Here is a 9,603-nt window from a genome sequence, read left to right as displayed (position 1 = left end):
TAATTTGCTTAAAACTTTCTTGAATGATCGCGCAATATTATTATACAACCAAATTATTATTAAAATAGATCATAATATATATATAGTACGAGATGATTACAAGATAGTATATGTTTATAGGTTTTTTTAACTATTGATAATGTGTACACATCTTGTAGATACAGTTAACCTCAAAGAATAGTAACACTCATCGATCAATGATGCAATTCAATGATATTTTAGGCATAATATTTTTTAAGTTTTATAAAATGATATGTGAAGACAATATTTTTGATGTATTAAAATTAATATATATATATATAATAAGCGTTAAAAATGATTATGATACTTTGAACATGAATCAAATGGAATCTGGCTTGATAACAGTGTGTATAATATTTGGAGTTTTATTTCAGTGGCCAACAGTCGGTTCTAGATGATATATATATATTTCAATAGCGTGAGGAGTGGTGAATATCAAGATGTCATTAAACTATTTCTTTTATAAATTATTATTTAATCATGATGTAAAATTTCTTTTATATAATTTATTTAATTAATTCTAAATTTTAAAATTTAATTCTGAAGTTTGAATATTAAGTCCTAAAATCTAAAGTCCTAAATTCTAAATCTTAAAAAGGATAATAGATGTGAGAAATAATTTTACACCATTTATGTATTGATTTTTCTTCTATTTAGATGCCTGACTAGTGTATTTTTATTTTGGACACCGGAATATAAAAAATATTAATTTGATCATTTATTTTTTTTAAATTATTCTTTTCAAGTCGCTCAATCTTTTAATTTTTTAGTATCATTTTAAATTTATACGAAAACTCTGAACACTTTGTTGTAAACTTATACAAAAACCATTTAAAGTTATTTCCCTCATAGTTTCAAGCTTAGATTTTTGATTCCCTTTAATTAATAGGTATCAATGTATCCTTTTCTATATTCCAACGATAGAAAAGTCGAGAAGAGAAAAAAAATGATATATTTTGATTTCATATTGATTAGACCATAAAGATTGTAGATTACATTAAGACATGACCAAAATCTTGTTTGAATTTTATCAATTTTGACGAAGTTAAAAATTTTAAATTGAAAAAAAAAAGAAAATGAAAACATTTCAAATGCTGTAATTTACCCATAAAAAGTGCTATATACAACATTTCCGATAAATTTTTAAAGACAATGTACCAAAACGAAACAAAAAGTAAACATTATATATGATTTTGAAAAAAAATGAAAGTTAGGTACCAAAACAGGACAAAAGTAATAATTTGCGAATACAAATATCTAATTTACACGCGTAATGCTTATTTTTCTCAATCTGCTACAAATCCCAAAAGCTTCATTTCCTCATTGATCAAATACAAGGTTAAATATATTCTTTCAGAATCAAAATGCAAAGCATGTGCAGTGACAAATTCATGAACAACAGACCCCAATTCAATCCAACTAGAAGCTCTATTTTTCCTAACTTCATTTTTCCTAATCGTTTCTCTAATCCTAGAAACCCCATCCCACCTTTTTGAATCAGCATAAATATTGGATAAGAGAATATAGTTACCCGAATTATCTGGCTCGATCTTAAATAATTCGTCTGCAGTAATTTCGGCTAACTCGACATTGCGATGGACCCTGCAAGCTGCGAGCAAAGCACCCCAAATGACTGCAGTAGGAAAATTGGCATGTTTCTTATAAGATTAAATGCTTCTTTAAGACACCCGGCTCGGCCAAGAAGATCAACTACGCATGCATAGTGTTTTTCGGAGGGTTGAATTCCGTGTTCTTCCTGCATTTCTTTGAAGTACTTCCACCCTTCGCTAACGAGCCCACCATGGTTACAAGCAGTCAAAACTCCGAGGTATGCAACTCCGTCTGGTTTCATGTTTGTCCTTTGCATCTCCTTGAATAAAGAAATGGCATCTTGAACCATGCCATGATTTGCGAAGGCAGTGATCATCACACAATAACAAAGCAAATCTTTCCGATAAGCCATCCTAAAAACTTGCAAAGCCTTGGTGATATTTCCGCATTTTGCATACATGCCGATCAAACTAGTGACGATTCGTAAACTCGAAAAAAGTTGTGGTTCAGTGAAGTCATGAATAATTGATTCAGCTGCATCTAGAATTCCTAACTGTGAGCAAGCTGAAATAATCCCCAACACAAATGTTTCATCTGGTTTAATACCTTGCTTTTTAAACTGTTTATACAATTCCAAAGCATCACAAGGGCACCCGTTCCGGGCATATCCTCCGATCATGGTGGACCACGAGACAAGATTCTTCTCAGGCATTAGATCAAACAGACACCTACCGTTACTAACATCCCCTGCCTTGACATATCCATCTATAATTATAGTCCAGGATGCAACATTTTTACAAGGCATTTTGTCGAAAAATTCTTTCGCTACTTCCCTCTTTCCTGCTTTGCAGAACCCAGAAATCATCGAGTTCCAAGTCCCAGCATCTCGAGCAGGCATTGCCTCGAAGACAGACCGAGCAGAATCAACATCACCAACATCCATATATCCAGAAACCATGACATTCCATGAAGCTAAATCTTTGGTAGTCATTATATCAAAAAGCATCTTAGCCTCTTTTATATCCCCAGCTTTAAAATATCCCTGAATCAGACTCGTCCAAGAAATCACATTTCTATCAAGCATTTCGTCGAACACCTTTCGTGCAAGATTCACTCTACCATTATTTCCATACCCCGAAATCATTGAATTCCAAGAAATCAAATCCTTTTCCTCCATTTCATCGAATACCCTTCTTGCCAAATCAACTTCTCCACATCTCATGAAAAAATCAATCACCGCATTTTGCACAATCAAATCGAAACAAAACCCACATTTAAACCCCAGCCCATAAACCGCTTCCCCATCTCTAACCCTCACCAACCTGGCTAAACTCTTGAGAACCGATGCCAAGGTAAAGTTCAAAGGTAAAACAGAGTCTTCCCACATCTCTGAAAACAAAGACAAAGCTTTCAGGTAGCTCCGATTCTCAACATACGCATGGATCAAAGCAGTCCAAAGAAACTCGTTTGGTTGAGGAATTTGATCGAACAACTTGTGAGAATATTGGATTGAACCAAATCGTGCGTAGTCTAAGAAACTTGTTTAGAACAAGGTCCGATGAGGCTAAAGAACCATCGACCAAGATACGGGCGTGGATATATTTTAAGGATTTGAGAGATTGAGCTTTGTTGAGGAGCCGTAACATAGATTTCATGACACCAAGAGTATTAGGATGAGTTGCCACGTCCATGGCATTTATAAATAAAAGCGTAAAAATGGGCATGAGGTCGAACCAATCTGATTAGTTTTTATTTAGGGTAAACTACACATTTAGTACCCCAACTATATTTTTTGTTCTATTTTGGTCCTCTAACTAACTTTTTCAAAATTATACCAAGCATTTAGTTTTATTTTGGTACTCACTACTAAAAATTAATGGTGATGTTGATGGGTCATCATAAGATAATATCATGTCATCTTTGAAATTTAAAAATATCACATCAACAGTTCTGTTAATTTTTTAACAGTGACCAAAATAAACCCAAAATGTAACATTAGGTATGGTTTTTCTAAAAATAATAGTTTAGTAGCTAAAATATAACAAAAGTGATACTTAATGTACGAAACTTGTAGTTTACAGTTTTATTTAAGGGTAAACTACATGACATATGTTAGACTCGAATCAATCAACCGTTGAGAAGTTGTTGAATTGTCAAATAAGATATAGTGGTTAAAGCAATCGAAAGATAAAGAATTCACAAAACGAGTTATAACGGTTCGATTTCTAAATCAAGTTATATTCATACCTTCTCTATCAACACTAAAGATTTTTTACAAATTCATTAATTTATCTTTCTTTTAAGGACAAAACACAATTCACCAAGATTTGTACTCTAAAATTTTGTGAATCGTTTCTCTCAAAGTTTACACCTTAAAACTTCACTCTCTCTAGGAGAAATACAAATTTAGAAACAAAGAAAAAACCTACAAAATAAATGTGTTTGCACAATTTACTCTAGTTCTTTGTTCTTGTTCTTTATTATCTTTGTGTTGTATAGCCTCTCTTGGTGGCTAGGAGTAGTCACACTTGTGTTTGCACTTCCACACCATAGTCCAACCTTGATGATTTGGAGTAGCCACGTTGGTGGTAAAGCTTCCGCATCCTAGAAGCCTTGAGGGATTGGTTCCAACCTTGGTAAATTTGCATACTCACTAGGCTTAGGTAAGACTTACTTAGTCACAGAGGAGACCCAAAAGTGTCAAGAAACGTCTAAGGCTGCACGTCCTGTCAAACCATAACTTTGATATTGCGACAGTTTGGGCTTAAAGGTTCTGAGGACGTGACAAGTGGTATCAACTCTCAAAAGATAAACACTAAAAATTTAAAAGGAAGCTCTCTAGAATAAATACAAGAGAAAATGAAATAATAAATACTTTTTAAATGTTCATCTTCTACTTTTTAAAGTGTCCTTAATTAGTATTTATAAGGAATAAATTTATAGCCGTTTATAGTCATTGGAAGATATTTGAAACGTTTGGAGGTGAATTTCGAATAATTTTAAGCTCATCCACTCTGTGTATCGATATCCAAGTATGAGCATCGATACTCATTCAAAATATAATTGTTACAAGCTCAAATTTGACTTTTTAACAGTCCAATATTAATACTATGAATAGTAATATCAATATTCATTATTCATAAACAATACCCGTTCATAAACAACATCGTGAACAATGTTAAATAGTGGCAGAATAATATTTTCATGTTTTAAAAATTTAAACATTATTTTAATCAACTAAAAAATATTTGATAAAAATAATACAATCAATAACATATTTTTGAGGATTTAAAAACTTTGAAATATATTTTTCAAGTTTATTAGACTTGGAATTATTTTTAAAACATTTAAATAAATTCAATTAAATCCAAAAACATTTTATCTTTATTTGTTATATCAAATTATACGTTCAATAACATAATTTTTCTCTTTTTTCACAGATGATTCAAAAGTAACAATTTAATTATTAACATTATGAATTTATAATAAATCAATCATTTGATTGTTAACAGTCATTATCGTAATAATAGAAGGTTGAGACGGCACGTTAAATTGACTTGTTTGACATAATTTTACCACTATAGATGAAAGTTGACAAAGCTAAAAGATCACATTTTAATGTGCAACAACTGCCTTCAAGCTCTCCTCAGACATGAAAAACTTTTTGGTCATGATATTCCTGTTATTTCAGAAGCAAAGGAGGAATTACATCTGGGTAATGTTGGAATAAATAAAAATAGACAACAGAGATTATTTAAGAATTTTTCCCTATAACTTCTCATTTCTTTCTGTTAATTTCAACAATTATTTTCACTCATAGAACGATTCTAATTTTTTTTTTAAATTTACATGATTTTAACAGATCCTGCCTTAAAAAAATATACATTTGGTGAGATAATTGATTCTAATTCCTCGCTAAAAAATTAAGATCGTGTTGGAGTTGGACCCATGGAAAAGGGATATGACTACTTCAAATACATCACAGAACTTAGAAAAACTGATTATACCTATTTGGACATATAACAATATTCAACACTAACACTCGAATCAAAGAAATATAGAAAAACTTGCCTCTGTTATAAGTTGCAGCATTCAAGGGTGAATCCAAACTCGAATATTTCAGAACAGTTAAAAAACAATTATTTTCTTGAAACCACAAAAATTAATTCGATCATGAACCTTGTTCCTTTCATCACTAGACATGCTGGATGCCGCTATGCCAGAAGCACGTTCCCTGCACTCAAATAGCAAAAGATGTTTAACTGCACTTTTCGTCGTAATAAAAGGAGTAAAAAAATATTTCTAACTTGTTTAATAACAAAACCATGTTATCCTGACCCTTTTTTTAAGTACCTGTTTCTGACACATTTTCAGATATGGGTCCTTATGTTATGACCCTCAGACCTCAAAAGACATGGAAAAGTTGGATAATACTGAGGACACCTGTGTCGGATACATAACCATATCAAACACTCACAGCTGAGTCCAAGTATCTTAGCTACAAACTGTGGAAGGCCGAAGTTAAATACAAATAGTTCCTACTGCCTCTGCTAACTGCAGACTCCAGGTCGACAATGACAGGAGTCGGTGTCCATGTGAAACGAAGTTCTACTGCTAGTTTTATCAGTGTATTCATATCTGAAACTTATTCTGTTCTAAATGTGAGTGACTAACAATATGAAGGAACAAAAATGGCATCAACTAACATTTTTCTTCTATGAAGCACAAATACTTTGTCAAGGGAGTGTCTGAATACGTACTTCCCTTCCCATCAGATAAGAAGCAAAGTTCAATTGAGCAGTTCAACTCATGGTGCATCACATACCTTGTACTTTCTGTCCATTCACTGGAGCTTCTACTCAAAAAGAAATCATCATTGCTCAAATCCAACAGTCCATCATCCTCGCTCCCCGTCTCTGTTAAGGAAAATCCAAACAGAAGATTTCATCCTTTTGAATATGACAAAATAAGTTAATAAGAACAACTGAAGCAGGTAAAGCAACATAAATTATGAGAAATCATGATACATCCATGCTAATTACATTATACCATGCAATCAAGTAAAATAAATCACTTCATACAATATTATATTGCTATGGTGAAGAAATAATGCACCTTCCAAATCTCTCCCACTGGCAGCAGCAACTAAGTTGGTTTTTATCTGCTTCCGCAATCTATTTCTCCTATCAATTACATCTGAATCATCACCTCCAGTAAATAATGATACATATTTCTCAGTCTTGGGGAAAAACTGTATTTCAAAAATAAAATACAAAACATCAGCCTTTCATAATATAGCAGATATGCTGAATTAGTCTATTAAATAACGAAAGCCTCATGTTACCCCAGCTCGGGAGGATCATAACTCAATACTCAGGTCCGAGTTTACGTTGGATTTAGGTGTTGGACACCGGTGGTTAATCAAAAAGTAAAATTTGGGGAAACATATACAGCCCTAGCATCTAATTTTCATCAACAAGAATGCAAATTCAAAAAGAACTAGATCAGCTACAAGCTTTACCCTAACATATTCAAGATCCTCTTTTAATTTAGAAAGCTGTTCAGCAACCAGATGAAGTCCGTTGCTGCTTCTCCAACAGCCTTATCCGCCTTTCAATCTTTCTTCTTTCTTCAATAACAATTCAAGTAAACTACGAATGAATTATTCATTCCAAATTAAACTAATAATGATAACGAATAACAGATAATGATAATTATTTGATTTTACCAAAAAAACTTAATTTTTCGATCCCGCAAGAATATCTTTCGTTCCACAGCGAGTCGAGTATGGATTTCTTGTTGCTTCTTAAGCCCTTCTAATTTATTTTCTTGAGCTTCTCTAACGTCAGGAGTAAGATCCTTAAATGAAATGCAATTCAGAGAATTAATTGCACAACTTGAAAACCCTAAAATGAAATTATTTTTTGATTGAGATTAAGATTGAAGAATACCTTTCGCAGCATGCGTTCAATGGAACGTATCTGATTCTTGAGAGACGGCTTTTGGCTTTAGCTTCTTGTCTAGACCAGGTCCTTTTGATCTCCTTCCAACGCGCTTCCCCTCCACCACGCGCCTCTTACCTAAGCCACTACGGGCCATCTTCTCCTTTTCTTATCTTTATTTTATTTTTATTTTTTTGGTTCTTTCTTTTCCCAATTTGTGTTACTACCGCTAGAGGATGACGATTGACGATTTTGAGATTTTCCGTTTCCTTGTTTTTAATTTTGAAAAGAATTATCCTTTTTTTTGTTAAACTACATCAATGATCATCCAATTATTGATTTACAGTTTGGGTATTGAACTATAAAAACTTATAAAATGATACCGAGTTATCAAGATTTTTTAAACTCGTCCCTGATACATTTTTCTACTACCTTTAATTAGGGGTGAACACAACTCGGTTCGAAAAACTTAAAATTTTCAACTCGTTTCGACATTAAAAAATTTGACTCGATTCGTACTTTCATAAAATCGACTCGAAATATTTCAAATTCAAGTCGAGCTATAAAATAGAACTTGAATAACTCAAAATTTTTAGTAATCAATTGACTGAATTTCAAATTCGAGTCAGTCTCTCAACTCCGCATGATATATGGTTTAAAAACCGTTTAAATTATAATGAAATAGTACCAGGGTTGGTCCAATGAGTTTTAATGCCCTGGGCGAGATAATAATTTTATGACATAATACCGTATAATAGACAAAACATAATTTTTTTTAAATGTAATAGAAATTATAGTCAAACAATATCAATATTAATACAAACCAAAACCTACAAGACTACAAATATCACCTAAAAGGATGTCTTCGTGCATTTTTTGAACAAAAACCTCTATTATTTTACGATAATTAAGACTTTGTAAAAATTGACTTTCGATGCTTAGAATTGATAATCCGTTCAATATATCTTGAGTCATCGTGCTTCGAAGATAGGATTTCAAGAGCTTCAATTTTGAAAAACTTCTTTCTGCGGAAGCAACTGTAACCGGTACCGTCATCAAAATTTTATATGCTATCAACACATTATGGAACATATCCATTCTTCTTGCAAACTCCATTATTTGAATAGATGTCCATGAACTTTCACCTTTGTGTGCTTCATCGATCTTCCATCAATGATTATGCACCGTCTGCACCGAGAAGGCCATCCAACTTCCATTAATTTTTTTGGATTTTCGAAGGCATAATTGATTAAGCACCGTCTGACGTCTGCACTTCTAAGGGAGAATTAATTTTTTTGGATCTCGTCGCCTACCCTAAGCCTTCCATTAACTGATCAGGTGTTTTGGGCTAATTTTTTTGGGCCAAATATATATATACACACTATAAGCACTAGAAAATGATGCCCCCTCAAACATGTTGTCCTGGGCTAAGGCCCATTTCGCACATGTATTAGGCCGGGCCTGAATAGTACCATAATGTTCAAATAGAAATTCAAACAACTTGACTCTACTAAAATTTTTGAAATAAAATTTTAGTTATAAAATAAAATTCATCAACTCGAATAATTAAAAAAATGTGACTCGACTCCGGTCTTTAATCCACCTAGACGTAGATAAACAATTTTAACACGTAAGGTCATTTGTTTCATTGAAAACGGATTTTAGAAAATGATTTTCATAAAATAAATTATATTTTTTAAGAAATAATTTCTAAAAACCATTTTACATTGAAGGGTGAACCTTTTCAAGACTATCCATGTATGTACTTTGGCTTAGGCCTAAGAGTCTTCTTGATCTATCTCTATAGATTTTAACTCTTAAGATATATGTGATCTAAACAGAATGTAAGGTACATTACAAATATAAGTTTTGTAAGAATACGGAGAGAATATTTTAAGATATATGAAATTTTGATATATATATATATATTAAGTTTTTAGAATCTGAGATATCATATATTTATATTTTTCGTGATCTCTGTATTTATTGTTGGTTATTGTTTTCTCATCCTTTAAAGTAGACAATACGAACTAAGTTAAATCTAATCTCTTATGCGAGTCTTGTTTTATATTAAATCATTTTAATTATT

At 32.3% G+C, this 9,603-nt stretch overlaps 2 pseudogenes; both read right to left on the bottom strand.

Annotated features, from left to right (window-relative positions):
• Positions 1-1,298: 1,298 nt before the first annotated feature.
• LOC120151166 lies at positions 1,299-3,227 on the bottom strand (annotated as a pseudogene).
• A 2,373-nt stretch (positions 3,228-5,600) lies between these two features.
• LOC120151171 lies at positions 5,601-7,744 on the bottom strand (annotated as a pseudogene).
• Between the last annotated feature and the right edge of the window lie 1,859 nt (positions 7,745-9,603).

The sequence above is a fragment of the Hibiscus syriacus genome, unplaced genomic scaffold, assembly GCF_006381635.1.
Source record: "Hibiscus syriacus cultivar Baekdansim isolate YM2019G1 unplaced genomic scaffold, ASM638163v2 tig00111028_pilon, whole genome shotgun sequence".
NCBI classification, from domain to species: Eukaryota; Viridiplantae; Streptophyta; class Magnoliopsida; order Malvales; family Malvaceae; genus Hibiscus; species Hibiscus syriacus.
The sequence above is the reverse complement of the archived record's forward strand: the minus strand, read 5'-3'. Positions and strand labels throughout refer to the sequence as shown.